The sequence below is a fragment of the Myxine glutinosa genome, chromosome 12, assembly GCF_964187855.1.
Source record: "Myxine glutinosa chromosome 12, kmMyxGlut1.1, whole genome shotgun sequence".
Classification (NCBI taxonomy): Eukaryota; Metazoa; Chordata; class Myxini; order Myxiniformes; family Myxinidae; genus Myxine; species Myxine glutinosa.
In genome coordinates, this window is record NC_136272.1 from 52,877,418 (window position 1) to 52,898,356 (window position 20,939).

Consider the following 20,939-nt stretch of genomic DNA (forward strand, 5'->3'; position numbering starts at 1 on the left):
ATAATTAGAGATAGATTAAATCCACCAGAATTAGAGATCGATTAAATCCCCCAGAATTAGAGATGGATTAAATCTCCCAGAATTAGAGAAAGATTACCCTAGAATTAGAGAAAGATTAAATTACCCAGAAGTAGAGATAGATTAAATCACCCAGAATTAGAGAAAGAATAAATCCCCCAGAATTAGAGATAGATTAAATCCCCCAGAATTAAATCCCCCAGATTAAATCCCCCAGAATTAGACATAGATTAAATCTCCCAGAATTAGAGTTAGATTAAATCCCCCAGAATTAGAGAAAGATTAAATCCCACATAATTAGAGAAAGATTAATTACCCCAGAATTAGAGATAGATTAAATCTCCCAGAATTAGAGATATATTAAATCCCCCAGAATTAAATCCCCCAGATTAAATCCCCCAGAATTAGAGATAGATTAAATCCCCCAGAATAAATCCCCCAGAATTAATTCCCCCACAATTATAGATATATTAAATCCCCCAGAATTAAAGAAAGATTAAATCCCCCAGAATTAGAGAAAGACTAAAGACCCCAGAATTAGAGAAAGATTCAATCCCCCCAGAATTAGAGAAAGATTAAATTCCCCAGAAGTAGAGATAGATGAAATCACCCAGAATTAGAGAAATATTAAATCCCACAGAATTAGAGAAAGATTACCCCAGTATTAGAGGTAGATTAAATCCTCCAGAATTAGAGACAGATTAAATCCCCAGAATTAGTGAAAGATTAATTCCCCCACAATTAGACATAGATTAAATCCCCCCGAATTAGAGATAGATTCATTCCCCCACAATTAGAGATAGATTAAATCCCACAAAATTAGAGAAAGATTAAATCCCCCAAAATTAGAGATAGATTAAATCTCCCAGAATTAGAGATAGATGAAATCCTCCAGAATTAAATCCCCCAGATTAAATCCCCCAGAATTAGAGATAGATTAAATCCCCCAGAATAAATCCTCCAGAATTAATTCCCCCAAAATTAGAGATAGATTAATTCCCTCAGAATTAGAGACAGATTAAATCCCCTAGAATTAGAGAAAGATGAATTCCCCCACAATTAGAGATAGATTAAATCCCCCAGAATTAGAGATAGATTCATTCCCCCGCAACTAGAGATAGATTAAATCCCCCAGAATTAGAGATAGATTAAATCCTCCAGAATTAGAGATAGATTAAATCCCCCAGAATTAGAGATAGATTAAATCCCTCAGAATTAGAGAAAGATTAAATCCCACATAATTAGAGAAAGATTAATTACCCCAGAATTAGAGATAGATTAAATCCCCCAGAATTAGAGATAGATTAAATCCCCCAGAATTAGAGAAAGATTAAATCCCACATAATTAGAGAAAGATTAATTACCCCAGAATTAGAGATAGATTAAATCCCCCAGAATTAGAGATAGATTAAATCCCCCAGAATTGCAGATAGATTAAATCCCCCAGAATTAGAGAAAGATTAAATCCCACATAATTAGAGATAGATTAAATCCCCCAGAATTAGAGATCGATTAAATCCCCCAAAATTAGAGATAGATTAAATCCCCCATAATTAGAGATAGATTAAATCCCCCAGAACTAGAGATCGATTAAATCCCCCAAAATTAGAGATAGATTAAATCCCCCAAAATTAGAGATAGATTAAATCTCCCAGAATTAGAGATAGATTAAATCCTCCAGAATTAAATCCCCCAGATTAAATCCCCCAGAATTAGAGATAGATTAAATCCCCCAGAATAAATCCCCCAGAATTAATTCCCCCAAAATTAGAGATAGATTAATTCCCTCAGAATTAGAGACAGATTAAATCCCCTAGAATTAGAGAAAGATGAATTCCCCCACAATTAGAGATAGATTAAATCCCCCAGAATTAGAGATAGATTCGTTCCCCCGCAACTAGAGATAGATTAAATCCCCCAGAATTAGAGATAGATTAAATCCCCCAGAATTAGAGACAGATTAAATCCCCCAGAATTAGAGATAGATTAAATCCCCCAGAATTAGAGAAAGATTAAATCCCACATAATTAGAGAAAGATTAATTACCCCAGAATTAGAGATAGATTAAATCCCCCAGAATTAGAGATAGATTAAATCCCCCAGAATTGCAGATAGATTAAATCCCCCAGAATTAGAGAAAGATTAAATCCCACATAATTAGAGATAGATTAAATCCCCCAGAATTAGAGATCGATTAAATCCCCCAGAATTAGAGATAGATTAAATCTCCCAGAATTAGAGATCGATTAAATCTCCCAGAATTAGAGATAGATTAAATCCCCCAGAATTAGAGAAAGATTAAATCCCACATAATTAGAGAAAGATTAATTACCCCAGAATTAGAGATAGATGAAATCCCCCAGAATTAGAGATAGATTAAATCCCCCAGAATTAGAGAAAGATTAAATCCCACATAATTAGAGAAAGCTGAATTACCCCAGAATTAGAGATAGATTAATTACCCCAGAATTAGAGATAGATTAAATCCCACATAATTGGAGAAAGATGAATTTCCCCAGAATTAGAGAAAGATTAAATCTCCCAGAATTAGAGATAGATTAAATCCCACATAATTAGAGAAAGATTAAATCTCCCAGAATTAGAGATAGATTAAATCCCTCATAATTAGAGAAAGATGAATTACCCCAGAATTCGAGAAAGATTAATTACCCCAGAATTAGAGATAGATTAAATCTCCCAGAATTAGAGATAGATTAAATCCCCCAGAATTAAATCCCCCAGATTAAATCCCCCAGAATTAGAGATAGATTAAGTCCCCCAGAATAAATCCCCCAGAATTAATTCCCCCACAATTAGAGATAGATTAAATCCCCCAGAATTAAAGAAAGATTAAATACCCCAGAATTAGAGAAAGACTAAATCCCCCAGAATTAGAGAAAGATTCAATCCCCCCAGAATTAGAGAAAGATTAAATTCCCCAGAAGGAGAGATAGATTAAATCACCCAGAATTAGAGAAAGATTAAATCCCCCAGAATTAGAGATAGATTAAATCCCCCAGAATTAAATCCCCCAGATTAAATCCTCCAGAAATAGAGATAGATTAAATCTCCCAGAATTAGAGAAAGATTGCCCCAGTATGAGAGAAAGATTAAATTACCCAGAAGTAGAGATAGATTAAATCACCCAGAATTAGAGAAAGAATAAATCCCCCAGAATTAGAGATAGATTAAATCCCCCAGAATTAAATCCCCCAGATTAAATCCCCCAGAATTAGACATAGATTAAATCTCCCAGAATTAGAGTTAGATTAAATCCCCCAGAATTAGAGAAAGATTAAATCCCACATAATTAGAGAAAGATTAATTACCCCAGAATTAGAGATAGATTAAATCTCCCAGAATTAGAGATATATTAAATCCCCCAGAATTAAATCCCCCAGATTAAATCCCCCAGAATTAGAGATAGATTAAATCCCCCAGAATAAATCCCCCAGAATTAATTCCCCCACAATTATAGATATATTAAATCCCCCAGAATTAAAGAAAGATTAAATCCCCCAGAATTAGAGAAAGACTAAAGCCCACAGAATTAGAGAAAGATTCAATCCCCCCAGAATTAGAGAAAGATTAAATTCCCCAGAAGTAGAGATAGATGAAATCCCCCAGAATTAGAGAGACGAAATCCCCCAGAATTAGAGAAATATTAAATCCTCCAGAATTAGAGACAGATTAAATCCCCAGAATTAGTGAAAGATTAATTCCCCCACAATTAGACATAGATTAAATCCCCCCGAATTAGAGATAGATTCATTCCCCCACAATTAGAGATAGATTAAATCCCCCAAAATTAGAGATAGATTAAATCCCCCAAAATTAGAGATAGATTAAATCGCCCAAAATTAGAGATAGATTAAATCTCCCAGAATTAGAGATAGATTAAATCCTCCAGAATTAAATCCCCCAGATTAAATCCCCCAGAATTAGAGAAAGATTAATTACCCCAGAATTAGAGATAGATTAAATCTCCCAGAATTAGAGATAGATTAAATCTCCCAGAATTAGAGATAGATTAAATCCCCCAGAATTAAATCCCCCAGATTAAATCCCCCAGAATTAGAGATAGATTAAGTCCCCCAGAATAAATCCCCCAGAATTAATTCCCCCACAATTAGAGATAGATTAAATCCCCCAGAATTAAAGAAAGATTAAATACCCCAGAATTAGAGAAAGACTAAATCCCCCAGAATTAGAGAAAGATTCAATCCCCCCAGAATTAGAGAAAGATTAAATTCCCCAGAAGGAGAGATAGATTAAATCACCCAGAATTAGAGAAAGATTAAATCCCCCAGAATTAGAGATAGATTAAATCCCCCAGAATTAAATCCCCCAGATTAAATCCCCCAGAATTAGAGATAGATTAAATCTCCCAGAATTAGAGAAAGATTGCCCCAGTATGAGAGAAAGATTAAATTACCCAGAAGTAGAGATAGATTAAATCACCCAGAATTAGAGAAAGAATAAATCCCCCAGAATTAGAGATAGATTAAATCCCCCAGAATTAAATCCCCCAGAATTAGACATAGATTAAATCTCCCAGAATTAGAGTTAGATTAAATCCCCCAGAATTAGAGAAAGATTAAATCCCACATAATTAGAGAAAGATTAATAACCCCAGAATTAGACATAGATTAAATCTCCCAGAATTAGAGATATATTAAATCCCCCAGAATTAAATCCCCCAGATTAAATCCCCCAGAATTAGAGATAGATTAAATCCCCCAGAATAAATCCCCCAGAATTAATTCCCCCACAATTATAGATATATTAAATCCCCCAGAATTAAAGAAAGATTAAATCCCCCAGAATTAGAGAAAGACTAAAGCCCCCAGAATTAGAGAAAGATTCAATCCCCCCAGAATTAGAGAAAGATTAAATTCCCCAGAAGTAGAGATAGATGAAATCCCCCAGAATTAGAGAGACGAAATCCCCCAGAATTAGAGAAATATTAAATCCTCCAGAATTAGAGACAGATTAAATCCCCAGAATTAGTGAAAGATTAATTCCCCCACAATTAGACATAGATTAAATGCCCCCGAATTGGAGATAGATTCATTCCCCCACAATTAGAGATAGATTAAATCCCCCAAAATTAGAGATAGATTAAATCCCCCAAAATTAGAGATAGATTAAATCCTCCAGAATTAAATCCCCCAGATTAAATCCCCCAGAATTAGAGATAGATTAAATCCCCCAGAATAAATCCCCCAGAATTAATTCCCCCAAAATTAGAGATAGATTAATTCCCTCAGAATTAGAGACAGATTAAATCCCCTAGAATTAGAGAAAGATGAATTCCCCCACAATTAGAGATAGATTAAATCCCCCAGAATTAGAGATAGATTCATTCCCCCGCAACTAGAGATAGATTAAATCCCCCAGAATTACAGATAGATTAAATCCCCCAGAATTAGAGACAGATTAAATCCCCCAGAATTAGAGATAGATTAAATCCCCCAGAATTAGAGAAAGATTAAATCCCACATAATTAGAGAAAGATTAATTACCCCAGAATTAGAGATAGATTAAATCCCCCAGAATTAGAGATAGATTAAATCCCCCAGAATTAGAGATAGATTAAATCCCCCAGAATTAGAGATAGATTAAATCCCCCAGAATTAGAGAAAGATTAAATCCCACATAATTAGAGAAAGATTAATTACCCCAGAATTAGAGATAGATTAAATCCCCCAGAATTAGAGATAGATTTAATCTCCCAGAATTAGAGATAGATTAAATCCCCCAGAATTAGAAATTGATTCATTCCCCTGTAATTAGAGATATATTAAATCCCCCAGAATTAGAGATCGATTAAATCCCCCAGAATTAGAGATAGATTAAATCTCCCAGAATTAGAGATAGATGAAATCTCCCAGAATTAGAGATAGATTAAGTCCCCCAGAATTGGAGAAAGATTAAATCCCACATAATTAGAGAAAGATGAATTACCCCAGAATTAGAGATAGATGAAATCCCCCAGAATTAGAGATAGATTAAATCCCCCAGAATTAGAGAAAGATTAAATCCCACATAATTAGAGAAAGATGAATTACCCCAGAATTAGAGATAGATTAATTACCCCAGAATTAGAGATAGATTAAATCCCACATAATTGGAGAAAGATGAATTTCCCCAGAATTAGAGATAGATTAAATCTCCCAGAATTAGAGATAGATTAAATCTCTCATAATTAGAGAAAGATGAATTACCCCAGAATTAGAGAAAGATTAATTACCCCAGAATTAGAGATAGATTAAATCTCCCAGAATTAGAGATAGATTAAATCTCCCAGAATTAGAGATAGATTAAATCCCCCAGAATTAAATCCCCCAGATTAAATCCCCCAGAATTAGAGATAGATTAAGTCCCCCAGAATAAATCCCCCAGAATTAATTCCCCCACAATTAGAGATAGATTAAATCCCCCAGAATTAAAGAAAGATTAAATACCCCAGAATTAGAGAAAGACTAAATCCCCCAGAATTAGAGAAAGATTCAATCCCCCCAGAATTAGAGAAAGATTAAATTCCCCAGAAGGAGAGATAGATTAAATCACCCAGAATTAGAGAAAGTTTAAAAATCCCCCAGAATTAGAGATAGATTAAATCCCCCAGAATTAAATCCCCCAGATTAAATCCCCCAGAATTAGAGATAGATTAAATCTCCCAGAATTAGAGAAAGATTGCCCCAGTATGAGAGAAAGATTAAATTACCCAGAAGTAGAGATAGATTAAATCACCCAGAATTAGAGAAAGAATAAATCCCCCAGAATTAGAGATAGATTAAATCCCCCAGAATTAAATCCCCCAGATTAAATCCCCCAGAATTAGACATAGATTAAATCTCCCAGAATTAGAGTTAGATTAAATCCCCCAGAATTAGAGAAAGATTAAATCCCACATAATTAGAGAAAGATTAATAACCCCAGAATTAGACATAGATTAAATCTCCCAGAATTAGAGATATATTAAATCCCCCAGAATTAAATCCCCCAGATTAAATCCCCCAGAATTAGAGATAGATTAAATCCCCCAGAATAAATCCCCCAGAATTAATTCCCCCACAATTATAGATATATTAAATCCCCCAGAATTAAAGAAAGATTAAATCCCCCAGAATTAGAGAAAGACTAAAGCCCCCAGAATTAGAGAAAGATTCAATCCCCCCAGAATTAGAGAAAGATTAAATTCCCCAGAAGTAGAGATAGATGAAATCCCCCAGAATTAGAGAGACGAAATCCCCCAGAATTAGAGAAATATTAAATCCTCCAGAATTAGAGACAGATTAAATCCCCAGAATTAGTGAAAGATTAATTCCCCCACAATTAGACATAGATTAAATGCCCCCGAATTAGAGATAGATTCATTCCCCCACAATTAGAGATAGATTAAATCCCCCAAAATTAGAGATAGATTAAATCCCCCAAAATTAGAGATAGATTAAATCCTCCAGAATTAAATCCCCCAGATTAAATCCCCCAGAATTAGAGATAGATTAAATCCCCCAGAATAAATCGCCCAGAATTAATTCCCCCAAAATTAGAGATAGATTAATTCCCTCAGAATTAGAGACAGATTAAATCCCCTAGAATTAGAGAAAGATGAATTCCCCCACAATTAGAGATAGATTAAATCCCCCAGAATTAGAGATAGATTCATTCCCCCGCAACTAGAGATAGATTAAATCCCCCAGAATTACAGATAGATTAAATCCCCCAGAATTAGAGACAGATTAAATCCCCCAGAATTAGAGATAGATTAAATCCCCCAGAATTAGAGAAAGATTAAATCCCACATAATTAGAGAAAGATTAAATCCCCCAGAATTAGAGATCGATTAAATCCCCCAGAATTAGAGATAGATTAAATCCCCCAGAATTAGAGATAGATTAAATCCCCCAGAATTAGAGATAGATTAAATCCCTCAGAATTAGAGATAGATTAAATCTCCCAGAATTAGAGATAGATTAAATCCCCCAGAATTAGAGATAGATTAAATCACCCAGAATTAAAGAAAGATTAAATACCCCAGAATTAGAGAAAGTCTAAATCCCCCAGAATTAGAGAAAGATTCAATCCCCCCAGAATTAGAGAAAGATTAAATTCCCCAGAAGGAGAGATAGATTAAATCACCCAGAATTAGAGAAAGATTAAATCCCCCAGAATTAGAGAGAGATTAAATCCCCCAGAATTAAATCCCCCAGATTAAAGCCCCCAGAATTAGAGATAGATTAAATCTCCCAGAATTAGAGAAAGATTGCCCCAGTATGAGAGAAAGATTAAATTACCCAGAAGTAGAGATAGATTAAATCACCCAGAATTAGAGAAAGAATAAATCCCCCAGAATTAGAGATAGATTAAATCCCCCAGAATTAAATCCCCCAGATTAAATCCCCCAGAATTAGACATAGATTAAATCTCCCAGAATTACAGTTAGATTAAATCCCCCAGAATTAGAGAAAGATTAAATCCCACATAATTAGAGAAAGATTAATTACCCCAGAATTAGAGAAAGATTAAATCTCCCAGAATTAGAGATATATTAAATCCCCCAGAATTAAATCCCCCAGATTAAATCCCCCAGAATTAGAGATAGAATAAATCCCCCAGAATTAATTCCCCCACAATTATAGTTATATTAAATCCCCCAGAATTAAAGAAAGATTAAATCCCCCAGAATTAGAGAAAGACTAAAGCCCCCAGAATTAGAGAAAGATTCAATCCCCCCAGAATTAGAGAAAGATTAAATTCCCCAGAAGTAGAGATAGATGAATTCCCCCAGAATTAGAGAGACGAAATCCCCCAGAATTCGAGAAATATTAAATCCTCCAGAATTAGATACAGATTAAATCCCCAGAATTAGTGAAAGATTAATTCCCCCACAATTAGACATAGATTAAATGCCCCCGAATTAGAGATAGATTAAATCCCCCAAAATTAGAGATAGATTAAATCCCCCAAAATTAGAGATAGATTAAATCCTCCAGAATTAAATCCCCCAGATTAAATCCCCCAGAATTAGAGATAGATTAAATCCCCCAGAATAAATCCCCCAGAATTAATTCCCCCAAAATTAGAGATAGATTAATTCCCTCAGAATTAGAGACAGATTAAATCCCCTAGAATTAGAGAAAGATGAATTCCCCCACAATTAGAGATAGATTAAATCCCCCAGAATTAGAGATAGATTCATTCCCCCGCAACTAGAGATAGATTATATCCCACAGAATTACAGATAGATTAAATCCCCCAGAATTAGAGACAGATTAAATCCCCCAGAATTAGAGATAGATTAAATCCCCCAGAATTAGAGAAAGATTAAATCCCACATAATTAGAGAAAGATTAAATCCCCCAGAATTAGAGATCGATTAAATCCCCCAGAATTAGAGATAGATTAAATCCCCCAGAATTAGAGATAGATTAAATCCCCCAGAATTAGAGATAGATTAAATCCCCCAGAATTAGAGATAGATTAAATCTCCCAGAATTAGAGATAGATTAAATCCCCCAGAATTAGAAATAGATTCATTCCCCTGCAATTAGAGAAAGATTAATTACCCCAGAATTAGAGATAGATTAAATCCTCCAGAATTAGAGATAGATTAAATCCCCCAGAATTGCAGATAGATTAAATCCCCCAGAATTAGAGAAAGATTAAATCCCACATAATTAGAGATAGATTAAATCCCCCAGAATTAGAGATCGATTAAATCCCCCAGAATTAGAGATAGATTAAATCTCCCAGAATTAGAGAAAGATTACCCTAGAATTAGAGAAAGATTAAATTACCCAGAAGTAGAGATAGATTAAATCACCCAGAATTAGAGAAAGAATAAATCCCCCAGAATTAGAGATAGATTAAATCCCCCAGAATTAAATCCCCCAGATTAAATCCCCCAGAATTAGACATAGATTAAATCTCCCAGAATTAGAGTTAGATTAAATCCCCCAGAATTAGAGAAAGATTAAATCCCACATAATTAGAGAAAGATTAATTACCCCAGAATTAGAGATAGATTAAATCTCCCAGAATTAGAGATATATTAAATCCCCCAGAATTAAATCCCCCAGATTAAATCCCCCAGAATTAGAGATAGATTAAATCCCCCAGAATAAATCCCCCAGAATTAATTCCCCCACAATTATAGATATATTAAATCCCCCAGAATTAAAGAAAGATTAAATCCCCCAGAATTAGAGAAAGACTAAAGACCCCAGAATTAGAGAAAGATTCAATCCCCCCAGAATTAGAGAAAGATTAAATTCCCCAGAAGTAGAGATAGATGAAATCACCCAGAATTAGAGAAATATTAAATCCCACAGAATTAGAGAAAGATTAAATTCCACATAATTAGAGAAAGATTACCCCAGTATTAGAGGTAGATTAAATCCTCCAGAATTAGAGACAGATTAAATCCCCAGAATTAGTGAAAGATTAATTCCCCCACAATTAGACATAGATTAAATCCCCCCGAATTAGAGATAGATTCATTCCCCCGCAACTAGAGATAGATTAAATCCCCCAGAATTAGAGATAGATGAAATCCTCCAGAATTAAATCCCCCAGATTAAATCCCCCAGAATTAGAGATAGATTAAATCCCCCAGAATAAATCCTCCAGAATTAATTCCCCCAAAATTAGAGATAGATTAATTCCCTCAGAATTAGAGACAGATTAAATCCCCTAGAATTAGAGAAAGATGAATTCCCCCACAATTAGAGATAGATTAAATCCCCCAGAATTAGAGATAGATTCATTCCCCCGCAACTAGAGATAGATTAAATCCCCCAGAATTAGAGATAGATTAAATCCTCCAGAATTAGAGATAGATTAAATCCCCCAGAATTAGAGATAGATTAAATCCCTCAGAATTAGAGAAAGATTAAATCCCACATAATTAGAGAAAGATTAATTACCCCAGAATTAGAGATAGATTAAATCCCCCAGAATTAGAGATAGATTAAATCCCCCAGAATTAGAGAAAGATTAAATCCCACATAATTAGAGAAAGATTAATTACCCCAGAATTAGAGATAGATTAAATCCCCCAGAATTAGAGATAGATTAAATCCCCCAGAATTGCAGATAGATTAAATCCCCCAGAATTAGAGAAAGATTAAATCCCACATAATTAGAGATAGATTAAATCCCCCAGAATTATAGATCGATTAAATCCCCCAAAATTAGAGATAGATTAAATCCCCCATAATTAGAGATAGATTAAATCCCCCAGAACTAGAGATCGATTAAATCCCCCAAAATTAGAGATAGATTAAATCCCCCAAAATTAGAGATAGATTAAATCTCCCAGAATTAGAGATAGATTAAATCCTCCAGAATTAAATCCCCCAGATTAAATCCCCCAGAATTAGAGATAGATTAAATCCCCCAGAATAAATCCCCCAGAATTAATTCCCCCAAAATTAGAGATAGATTAATTCCCTCAGAATTAGAGACAGATTAAATCCCCTAGAATTAGAGAAAGATGAATTCCCCCACAATTAGAGATAGATTAAATCCCCCAGAATTTTGGATAGATTCATTCCCCCGCAACTAGAGATAGATTAAATCCCCCAGAATTAGAGATAGATTAAATCCCCCAGAATTAGAGATAGATTAAATCCCCCAGAATTAGAGACAGATTAAATCCCCCAGAATTAGAGATAGATTAAATCCCCCAGAATTAGAGAAAGATTAAATCCCACATAATTAGAGAAAGATTAATTACCCCAGAATTAGAGATAGATTAAATCCCCCAGAATTAGAGATAGATTAAATCCCCCAGAATTGCAGATAGATTAAATCCCCCAGAATTAGAGAAAGATTAAATCCCACATAATTAGAGATAGATTAAATCCCCCAGAATTAGAGATCGATTAAATCCCCCAGAATTAGAGATAGATTAAATCTCCCAGAATTAGAGATAGATTAAATCTCCCAGAATTAGAGATAGATTAAATCCCCCAGAATTAGAGAAAGATTAAATCCCACATAATTAGAGAAAGATTAATTACCCCAGAATTAGAGATAGATGAAATCCCCCAGAATTAGAGATAGATTAAATCCCCCAGAATTAGAGAAAGATTAAATCCCACATAATTAGAGAAAGCTGAATTACCCCAGAATTAGAGATAGATTAATTAGCCCAGAATTAGAGATAGATTAAATCCCACATAATTGGAGAAAGATGAATTTCCCCAGAATTAGAGATAGATTAAATCTCCCAGAATTAGAGATAGATTAAATCCCACATAATTAGAGAAAGATTAAATCTCCCAGAATTAGAGATAGATTAAATCCCTCATAATTAGAGAAAGATGAATTACCCCAGAATTAGAGAAAGATTAATTACCCCAGAATTAGAGATAGATTAAATCTCCCAGAATTAGAGATAGATTAAATCCCCCAGAATTAAATCCCCCAGATTAAATCCCCCAGAATTAGAGATAGATTAAGTCCCCCAGAATAAATCCCCCAGAATTAATTCCCCCACAATTAGAGATAGATTAAATCCCCCAGAATTAAAGAAAGATTAAATACCCCAGAATTAGAGAAAGACTAAATCCCCCAGAATTAGAGAAAGATTCAATCCCCCCAGAATTAGAGAAAGATTAAATTCCCCAGAAGGAGAGATAGATTAAATCACCCAGAATTAGAGAAAGATTAAATCCCCCAGAATTAGAGATAGATTAAATCCCCCAGAATTAAATCCCCCAGATTAAATCCCCCAGAATTAGACATAGATTAAATCTCCCAGAATTAGAGAAAGATTGCCCCAGTATGAGAGAAAGATTAAATTTCCCAGAAGTAGAGATAGATTAAATCACCCAGAATTAGAGAAAGAATAAATCCCCCAGAATTAGAGATAGATTAAATCCCCCAGAATTAAATCCCCCAGATTAAATCCCCCAGAATTAGACATAGATTAAATCTCCCAGAATTAGAGTTAGATTAAATCCCCCAGAATTAGAGAAAGATTAAATCCCACATAATTAGAGAAAGATTAATTACCCCAGAATTAGAGATAGATTAAATCTCCCAGAATTAGAGATATATTAAATCCCCCAGAATTAAATCCCCCAGATTAAATCCCCCAGAATTAGAGATAGATTAAATCCCCCAGAATAAATCCCCCAGAATTAATTCCCCCACAATTATAGATATATTAAATCCCCCAGAATTAAAGAAAGATTAAATCCCCCAGAATTAGAGAAAGACTAAAGCCCCCAGAATTAGAGAAAGATTCAATCCCCCCAGAATTAGAGAAAGATTAAATTCCCCAGAAGTAGAGATAGATGAAATCCCCCAGAATTAGAGAGACGAAATCCCCCAGAATTAGAGAAATATTAAATCCTCCAGAATTAGAGACAGATTAAATCCCCAGAATTAGTGAAAGATTAATTCCCCCACAATTAGACATAGATTAAATCCCCCCGAATTAGAGATAGATTCATTCCCCCACAATTAGAGATAGATTAAATCCCCCAAAATTAGAGATAGATTAAATCCCCCAAAATTAGAGATAGATTAAATCGCCCAAAATTAGAGATAGATTAAATCTCCCAGAATTAGAGATAGATTAAATCCTCCAGAATTAAATCCCCCAGATTAAATCCCCCAGAATTAGAGATAGATTAAATCCCCCAGAATAAATCCCCCAGAATTAATTCCCCCAAAATTAGAGATAGATTAATTCCCTCAGAATTAGAGACAGATTAAATCCCCTAGAATTAGAGAAAGATGAATTCCCCCACAATTAGAGATAGATTAAATCCCCCAGAATTAGAGATAGATTCATTCCCCCGCAACTAGAGATAGATTAAATCCCCCAGAATTACAGATAGATTAAATCCCCCAGAATTAGAGACAGATTAAATCCCCCAGAATTAGAGATAGATTAAATCCCCCAGAATTAGAGAAAGATTAAATCCCACATAATTAGAGAAAGATTAATTACCCCAGAATTAGAGATAGATTAAATCCCCCAGAATTAGAGATAGATTAAATCCCCCAGAATTAGAGATAGATTAAATCCCCCAGAATTAGAGATAGATTAAATCCCCCAGAATTAGAGAAAGATTAAATCCCACATAATTAGAGAAAGATTAATTACCCCAGAATTAGAGATAGATTAAATCCCCCAGAATTAGAGATAGATTTAATCTCCCAGAATTAGAGATAGATTAAATCCCCCAGAATTAGAGAAAGATTAAATCCCACATAATTAGAGAAAGATGAATTACCCCAGAATTAGAGATAGATTAAATCTCCCAGAATTAGAGATCGATTAAATCCCCCAGAATTAGAGATAGATTAAATCTCCCAGAATTAGAGATAGATTAAATCTCCCAGAATTAGAGATAGATTAAATCCCCCAGAATTAGAGAAAGATTAAATCCCACATAATTAGAGAAAGATGAATTACCCCAGAATTAGAGATAGATGAAATCCCCCAGAATTAGAGATAGATTAAATCCCCCAGAATTAGAGAAAGATTAAATCCCACATAATTAGAGAAAGATGAATTACCCCAGAATTAGAGATAGATTAATTACCCCAGAATTAGAGATAGATTAAATCCCACATAATTGGAGAAAGATGAATTTCCCCAGAATTAGAGATAGATTAAATCTCCCAGAATTAGAGATAGATTAAATCCCACATAATTAGAGAAAGATTAAATCTCCCAGAATTAGAGATAGATTAAATCCCTCATAATTAGAGAAAGATGAATTACCCCAGAATTAGAGAAAGATTAATTACCCCAGAATTAGAGATAGATTAAATCTCCCAGAATTAGAGATAGATTAAATCCCCCAGAATTAAATCCCCCAGATTAAATCCCCCAGAATTAGAGATAGATTAAGTCCCCCAGAATAAATCCCCCAGAATTAATTCCCCCACAATTAGAGATAGATTAAATCCCCCAGAATTAGAGAAAGACTAAATCCCCCAGAATTAGAGAAAGATTCAATCCCCCCAGAATTAGAGAAAGATTAAATTCCCCAGAAGGAGAGATAGATTAAATCACCCAGAATTAGAGAAAGATTAAATCCCCCAGAATTAGAGATAGATTAAATCCCCCAGAATTAAATCCCCCAGATTAAATCCCCCAGAATTAGAGATAGATTAAATCTCCCAGAATTAGAGAAAGATTGCCCCAGTATGAGAGAAAGATTAAATTACCCAGAAGTAGAGATAGATTAAATCACCCAGAATTAGAGAAAGAATAAATCCCCCAGAATTAGAGATAGATTAAATCCCCCAGAATTAAATCCCCCAGATTAAATCCCCCAGAATTAGACATAGATTAAATCTCCCAGAATTAGAGTTAGATTAAATCCCCCAGAATTAGAGAAAGATTAAATCCCACATAATTAGAGAAAGATTAATTACCCCAGAATTAGACATAGATTAAATCTCCCAGAATTAGAGATATATTAAATCCCCCAGAATTAAATCCCCCAGATTAAATCCCCCAGAATTAGAGATAGATTAAATCCCCCAGAATAAATCCCCCAGAATTAATTCCCCCACAATTATAGATATATTAAATCCCCCAGAATTAAAGAAAGATTAAATCCCCCAGAATTAGAGAAAGACTAAAGCCCCCAGAATTAGAGAAAGATTCAATCCCCCCAGAATTAGAGAAAGATTAAATTCCCCAGAAGTAGAGATAGATGAAATCCCCCAGAATTAGAGAGACGAAATCCCCCAGAATTAGAGAAATATTAAATCCTCCAGAATTAGAGACAGATTAAATCCCCAGAATTAGTGAAAGATTAATTCCCCCACAATTAGACATAGATTAAATGCCCCCGAATTAGAGATAGATTCATTCCCCCACAATTAGAGATAGATTAAATCCCCCAAAATTAGAGATAGATTAAATCCCCCAAAATTAGAGATAGATTAAATCCTCCAGAATTAAATCCCCCAGATTAAATCCCCCAGAATTAGAGATAGATTAAATCCCCCAGAATAAATCGCCCAGAATTAATTCCCCCAAAATTAGAGATAGATTAATTCCCTCAGAATTAGAGACAGATTAAATCCCCTAGAATTAGAGAAAGATGAATTCCCCCACAATTAGAGATAGATTAAATCCCCCAGAATTAGAGATGGATTCATTCCCCCGCAACTAGAGATAGATTAAATCCCCCAGAATTACAGATAGATTAAATCCCCCAGAATTAGAGACAGATTAAATCCCCCAGAATTAGAGATAGATTAAATCCCCCAGAATTAGAGAAAGATTAAATCCCACATAATTAGAGAAAGATTAAATCCCCCAGAATTAGAGATCGATTAAATCCCCCAGAATTAGAGATAGATTAAATCCCCCAGAATTAGAGATAGATTAAATCCCCCAGAATTAGAGATAGATTAAATCCCTCAGAATTAGAGATAGATTAAATCTCCCAGAATTAGAGATAGATTAAATCCCCCAGAATTAGAAATAGATTCATTCCCCTGCAATTAGAGAAAGATTAATTACCCCAGAATTAGAGATAGATTAAATCCTCCAGAATTAGAGATAGATTAAATCCCCCAGAATTGCAGATAGATTAAATCCCCCAGAATTAGAGAAAGATTAAATCCCACATAATTAGAGGTAGATTAAATCCCCCAGAATTAGAGATCGATTAAATCCCCCAGAATTAGAGATAGATTAAATCCCCCAGAATTAGAGATAGATTAAATCCCCCAGAATTAGAGATAGATTAAATCCCTCAGAATTAGAGATAGATTAAATCTCCCAGAATTAGAGATAGATTAAATCCCCCAGAATTAGAAATAGATTCATTCCCCTGCAATTAGAGAAAGATTAATTACCCCAGAATTAGAGATAGATTAAATCCTCCAGAATTAGAGATAGATTAAATCCCCCAGAATTGCAGATAGATTAAATCCCCCAGAATTAGAGAAAGATTAAATCCCACATAATTAGAGGTAGATTAAATCTCCCAGAATTAGAGATATTTAGATCGGACGAACCGATCAAACCCATCTATGAGACTATGGACTCTCCCGACGCTCCCATCGCCGAAAGTCTACCGACCCTCCCCTCACCGAGTCTACCAGGGCCCGACGACTTGGCGTTACACCCTTCGTCACCCGACCCTGGTGGCGCCTCTGACGCCGGGGACACAGGGATACGTGATGCCGTCCCCGGGGAATTTCAGACACGTGCTGGCAGAGAAATTCGCCGCCCGGCCCGGTACGGTTGGGTCGACTGATGCCCTGTTCCGCACCCTGTTCGTGCTGACGCTCGCTTGCTTCTAGCCGCACTGCCGTATAATTCTGACGGGGGGGGGGGGGGGGGGGGGGAGAATGTAGTGAAATCGTATTCGTACTGAACCCGGGGCTCTCGCTGCTCGAGCTCGCTGCTTGTTGCTCGCTGCTCGTTGACACCGCTAGGGGCGCGACTATAAGACCCGCTGCTGCGGACGGTGCTCCGAGACTTCTCCTGTGACACGTTACATCTGGTAGACTCGCTAACGGTACGCCAGCATAGAATATTCAGCTTGCTTACATTGCTTACATTGAATGTTATGAATGGTCCCATGTGATGCCATATCTTATGCTTATTGCATTTCCTGCATTACAGGATGATGTCATGATCTAAATGGAATTAAACCAGAAGTTGGACTAAAGTTGTGTGGACCTGATTGGTTTTCCACAACACTCAGGTGGATCGACGACAACCGTTGACTACCTGATGGTGCGTAGGCGAGATATGGGGCACCTCCGGGACACAAAGGTGATCCCGGGGGAGGAGGCTGTTTCACAGCACCACTTGGTTGTCTGCGACATGAGGGTGAAAGGTGCGAGGAGAGCTCGGCGGGTGAAGTACCAACTGAGAATGAAGGTGTGGAGGTTGAAAGAGGTGCCAGTAAGGGAGGCATTAAAAGAGAGGCTGAGTAGGGTAGAGGCTGATGTGGTTGAGCTTGAAAGTGATTGGATGTCAATGAAAGATAGTCTGTTGGGAGCCGGTGGTGAGGTATGTGGATGGACAAAAGGACCACCGAGGCACTTGGGAACATGGTGGTGGGATGATGAAGTTGGAAAGAGGATTGACGAGAAGAGGAAGAAGTTCAAGGAGTGGCAGAAGGCGAAGGGTACGGGAGCAGAAAAAGCAGAGCATGAAAGTTATAAGGCAGCCAAGAAGGCTGCAAAGAAAGAGGTAGCAAAGGCTATAAGGCAGCCAAGAAGGCTGCAAAGAAAGAGGTAGCAAAGGCACAGGAGGCATGCAGGAAAATGTTCGGAGAACGCTTGGATTCGGAAGAGGGTCAGAGAGCGGTATTCAGGATTGCAAAGCAGATAGCGAAAGAGAGGTGTGATGTGATGGGGGTGAGTTGCTTGGGACAAATCGTTGTGGACCCAGATGGAATTAAAGGAAGACGGAAGAGATGTATGGAAATGCTGTTGAATGCAGAGAATGAATGGCATGGCAACATAGAGAGTAACCCAGTTTTAGGACCGGCAGAGAAGATAACTGAGAAGGAAGTTGAGGAAGCGATAAAAGCAATGAAGAGTAGAAAAGCAGGAGGGCCGACGGGAGTTGTGGGAGATGTGTTGAGGGCAGCAGGAAGTTGGGGTGTGAAGAGAATGACAGAGATCTGTAATCTGGTGGTGAAAGAAGGCCGCATTCCAGTGGATTGGGAACTGAGTACCCTCGTCCCTCTATACAAGGGGAAAGGTGACCCTCTGGAGTGTGGCTCGTACCGAGCGATAAAGTTATTGGAGCATGGAATGAAGGTATTGGAAAGGGTGTTGGAGAGGAGGATAAGGAAGAAAGTGCAGATCGACGAAATGCAGTTTTGGATTTATGCCAGGAAGAGGAACGACAGACGTGCTTTTTATTGTGAGGCAGTTGCAGGAGAAGTACATGGAGAAGAGGAAGAAGCTGTTTCTTGGGTTTGTTGATCTGGAGGAAGCATTCGATAGGGTTCCACACGAAGTATTGACACGGGCATTGAGGAAGTTAGGAGTGGAGGAATGGTTGATCAGAGTAGTGATGGCAATGTACAAAAGAGCGCGCACAGCTGTAAGGATGAAGGATGGGAACAGTGGTGAGTTTGAGGTGAAGGTGGGAGCGCATCAGGGGTCGGTACTAAGATCACTACTATTTGTAGCTGTGATGGAGGTGCTGGCTCAGAACGTAAAGGAGGGTTTTTTTTTGGGGGGGGGGGGGGGTTGTTTTTTTGTTTACAGAATCGAGGCTTGTGAAAGAGCTAACATTTATTTCACAAACAAATCTAACAAACAAAATATATAAAAAGAGGGAGCAGTCGACAAGATGGGGAGAGAAGGGGAAGCACACAAACACAACATTTGAGAGCAGGGACATCGGGAGATGTGTGGGAGGGAGAGGGCTTGGGGGGAGGAGGCGTGGGAAGGGGGGGGGTGGGAGAAGTATAAAACACAAGGACACCAAGGACTTCCAGCACAGAAGTTGGTATTTCAAAAAAGTGGATTTGGGGTGAAATTAGCAGGGGTAGAAAAGATCAAGGTTTTGGATGGGGGAAGATAAGAGATGGTGGTGGACAGCTGTTTTAAAGACCTGGAGGGAGGAGTGGGATTGAAGAGAGTGAGGGAGTTTGTTCCAGAGGCAGGAGAAAAGAGGAATGAAGGAGTGAAGGTGAGCAGAGAGTCTTGATTTTGGCAGTTTAACCATAAGAGGGTTGCAGGCAGATCTTGTGCGACCTGCAGGAATATTTGGGGGACAGAGCCCAGAGACAGCTGGGAGGGCAAGGCCGGAGAGGAGTCGGTAGAAGACGGAAAGACCACCAACCTGCCGGCGGTGAGTGAGTGAAAGGCCCTTGGAGTTAGCTTCATCGCGGGAGATTCCAATGATTCTGAACGCTTTGGTTTCAACCGCGTGAAGACGAGCTAGGTGTGAGGCAGGAGCACCAGCCCAGAGGGGAGAGTAGTATTCCATTGAGCTGCAGATGCAAGCCTTGTATGTGGTGAGGAGCTCAGGTGTGCCAAGGAAGGACTTCGCACGACGGAGGATGCCCAGTCGGCGGCTGGCTTTGGAGGCCAGATTTGAAATGTGGTTTTCCCAGGAAAGATCATGGCAGATAGTGAGACCCAAAAGCTTGAGTGACATAACGTCGTGGAGAGGTTTGTTGACAAAGTACATGGGAGGGTTGTCCGGGACGGTCTTTTCGAAGAGACATAGTGATAGTGTGAGATTTTTCAGGATTGAAATGTTCCACTTGTTTGCCCAGTCTGTGATTTTGTCGAGGTCTGCAGAGAGTGAGGAGGCTGCTGCCTGCCTATCTGAAGGAATAGGTATGGAGTGGCAGAGAGTAGAGTCATCAGCAAAGAGATAGAGAGGATTTTCCAAGAGAGTCAGAGAGATCATTGATGAAGACCAGAAAACGCACAGGGCCCAGAACACTGCCTTGTGGAACTCCAGCCTGAACAGGAAGAGGAGATGAGATAAACCCATTCAGGGCCACACGTTGACTACGACTAGAGAGGAAGTCCGCCAGCCATGCGTGGAGATTTCCATGGATACCAAAGGAGGAGAGTTTGGTGAGCAGAGCGTGGTGCCAGACCGTGAGTCCCAGTGAGTCGCAGAAGTCCTTTGCTGAGGAGCCATGGCTTGTGATAGAGGTACCCACACCCAGCCAACTGGCATGGTGACAATTGAAATCACCACATATGAGGAAGAGAGAGTTGGGATGGGTAGATAGAAGTTGGTCCATATTATCAGACAGCGAGATGTATATGGAGTCATCACTGTTTGGTGGACGGCACAACACACATATGAACAAAAGGTGGGAGCGAAGGGGAAGCCGTAGCCAAAGGTATTCCTGGGGGTGAGGTGGAGAGAGGGCAGTGCAGGGCGAGTGAGGAAGAGTTTTTTAAATAAAGATAGCAACCCCACC